Consider the following 3,044-nt stretch of genomic DNA (forward strand, 5'->3'; position numbering starts at 1 on the left):
TAAAATAAATAATTAAATAAAACCAAATAATTTCTCCACGTAATCGCTACAAAACATATTCAAACGCTTTTTCTTGTTTTATTATATACAGATTCAAATGACTCACCTTAAAGTAACTAGATGCCAAAACCAGGAATTATATTTTAATATCAGAGTCAAAATGGCGAAGGTATTTTTTAAAAATTTTTAATCATTAAGTTGTTAATCATTAGTTTCTTACTTCAAATTTAAAACATATCTGCGTTTGTTAGCTTCATACTTGAAATATTAAGGACACTACAACACTGTTTAAGCATGACAAAATAAGCTGAATGATTATATTAGTCATTATGTACATTATTATTATACTTTTATTAATAGTGTTGGTTACCCTCTGCATTTATGATGTTATTGTACTTTTCAGTTAATAAATATGACGTTCTACTCCCTTATCACCTCCAATTAAAGATCACTACATATGGATGTTGCTAGTACAGCAACGATTTACACTGACATCTGAATAACTGGGCCTTGGTTGAGTCACTTCAACAAATAGCCGTGATACAGCAGGTAAATTGCAATTCTAAAAATCTTTTATGAATGTCTAATGTAGGACTTACTATTTTCTAGTATTAAGCATAGGAAAGTTGATATACTTTTAAGCACTTTGCAATTTATTTATTCAATTTACTGTAATTATTATTAGAAATTTAAATTATATCTACGCCTGTTACTTTCATTCTTAAAATATGTGTGATACTACAAAAATGGATAAAATTACAATACAAAATCATCTGAATCGGTATCATAGTAATATACGTTAAGTTTATAATAAGTAATTTATAACAGCTTGCATTTATGTTATTATTGGACTTTTCAGTTAATGAATATGAAGCGAAGTGGTAGAGCCTTGGTCACCTCCAATTATCCATCCAATCAGATTTATACTGCGACCATGATGTCTGCAAAAGGAATTCCTTCACCAAATAGCTGTGATATAGCTGGTAAGTTATAATCTAAAAATCATTTATGAATGTTTATACTATTCTCAAGTATTAATTGATAACCCAAAGTATGTGCTACAGCATCTTGTCATTTTAATATACATATTCTTCTATATTATTTTGTTTCAGGAACAGCTCAAGTCAAGTCATTTATGATATACGAATGGAAGAAGATATGGAGAGATGGTTCTACAGATGTTGCTGTATCATCAAAAGGAAGAAGATATTATTAAGATCTACCTAGTAATAGTTAAGAATATTCTACAATTGTTTATCATAAAATTAACAAAATGGATTTAGAGCGTGATTTTATATCACCATATGTATTTGTTTGCGCGATTATGTCGATTTTATGTAACTAGTTAATAAATTTCTGTATAAGATAACAATACTATAAAAATATATGTTTGTTAAGATTTTTAGGATTACTTTTAAATGTCAGTGCTGCTTAGAAACAAAATTAAAGAATAAAGATATTATTTTTAAAGATGATGTTTCTTTATCATTCGTTTATCCTAATCCCTTAAGACATCCAATACTAGATTTCAAAATTAGATCTCAATATATAGTCCACCAAATATACAAACTAGAAGAAATTAAAATACCTAGATTGGCTTTAATAGATTTTGGTCTATTGACCGTCAACCAAATATACACTTATTGATATATTAAGCTGCCTACTCAATTACTTTTCTTTTTTTTTTATTTCTTTGTGATTTTTTGGCATAAAGCATTATTGGCCTTCGCCAAAAAGCATATATATAACATATCATAATAGTCTGTGTATTTTTTTATGAAAAAAAAAATCTGAGACGGACTATAGTTGCCATATGATGGAATTTCGTTCGCCAAATTGACGTAAATAATTTTAACATATATAGTCGATCTAAAATATTGGAAACATTTTTCCAACAAAACAAAAACAAACAAAGAAAAATTCAAGGAAAAAACAATATATCAAAATTTACATCAAAATTTGAAACTCAAGCCGATATAGTGTGTTGTCCGTGGATTTTCTGATTAAAAAAATTATTAATATAACATTTGAGACGGACTATAGGAGCAATATGGTGGAGTATCCTTCGCCAAATTGACGTAAATTATTTTAACACATATAGTCGGTCTCAAATATTGGATACATTTTTTTAAACGAAAAATTCAAGGAAAACGCACTATATCAAATTTTGCATCAAAATTTGAAACTTAAGCAGATATAGTATGTTGTCCGTGGATTTTCTGATTAAAAAAATTATTAGTATAACATGTGAGACGGACTATAGGAGCAATATGGTGGAGTATCCTTCGCCAAATTGACGTAAATAATTTTAATACATATAGTCGGTCTCAAATACAGGATACATTTTTTTAAACGAAAAATACAAGGAAAACGCACTGTATCAAAATTTACATCAAAATTTGAAACTTAAGCAGATATAGTATGTTGTCCGTGGATTTTCTGATTAAAAAAATTATTAGTATAACATGTGAGACGGACTATAGGAGCAATATGGTGGAGAATCCTTCGCCAAATTGACGTAAATAATTTTAATACATATAGTCGGTCTCAAATATAGGATACATTTTTTTAAACGAAAAATTCAAGGAAAACGCACTATATCAAAATTTACATCAAAATTTGAAACTCAAGCAGATATAGTATGTTGTCCGTGGATTTTCTGATTAAAAAAATTATTAGTATAACATGTGAGACGGACTATAGGAGCAATATGGTGGAGTAACCTTCGCCAAATTGACGTAAATAATTTTAATACATATAGTCGGTCTCAAATACAGGATACATTTTTTTAAACGAAAAATACAAGGAAAACGCACTATATCAAAATTTACATCAAAATTTGAAACTCAAGCAGATATAGTATGTTGTCCGTGGATTTTCTGATTAAAAAAAATATTAGTATAACATGTGAGACGGACTATAGGAGCAATATGGTGGTGTATCCTTCGCCAAATTGACGTAAATTATTTTAACACATATAGTCGGTCTCAAATATTGGATACATTTTTTTAAACGAAAAATTCAAGGAAAACGCACTATATCAA

General features: G+C 28.3%; 1 long non-coding RNA gene across 1 annotated transcript; it reads left to right on the plus strand.

The window, feature by feature from the left end:
- Positions 1-412: 412 nt before the first annotated feature.
- On the plus strand, positions 413-1,352 carry LOC143203385 (uncharacterized). The gene is made up of 3 exons (XR_013007327.1): positions 413-549; positions 860-983; positions 1,113-1,352. It is a non-coding gene; the product is annotated as an uncharacterized LOC143203385 (long non-coding RNA).
- Positions 1,353-3,044: the final 1,692 nt, after the last annotated feature.

The sequence above is a fragment of the Rhynchophorus ferrugineus genome, unplaced genomic scaffold (genome assembly GCF_030347505.1).
Source record: "Rhynchophorus ferrugineus isolate W39M unplaced genomic scaffold, kcgeb_rfMv2 rfM10, whole genome shotgun sequence".
Classification (NCBI taxonomy): Eukaryota; Metazoa; Arthropoda; class Insecta; order Coleoptera; family Curculionidae; genus Rhynchophorus; species Rhynchophorus ferrugineus.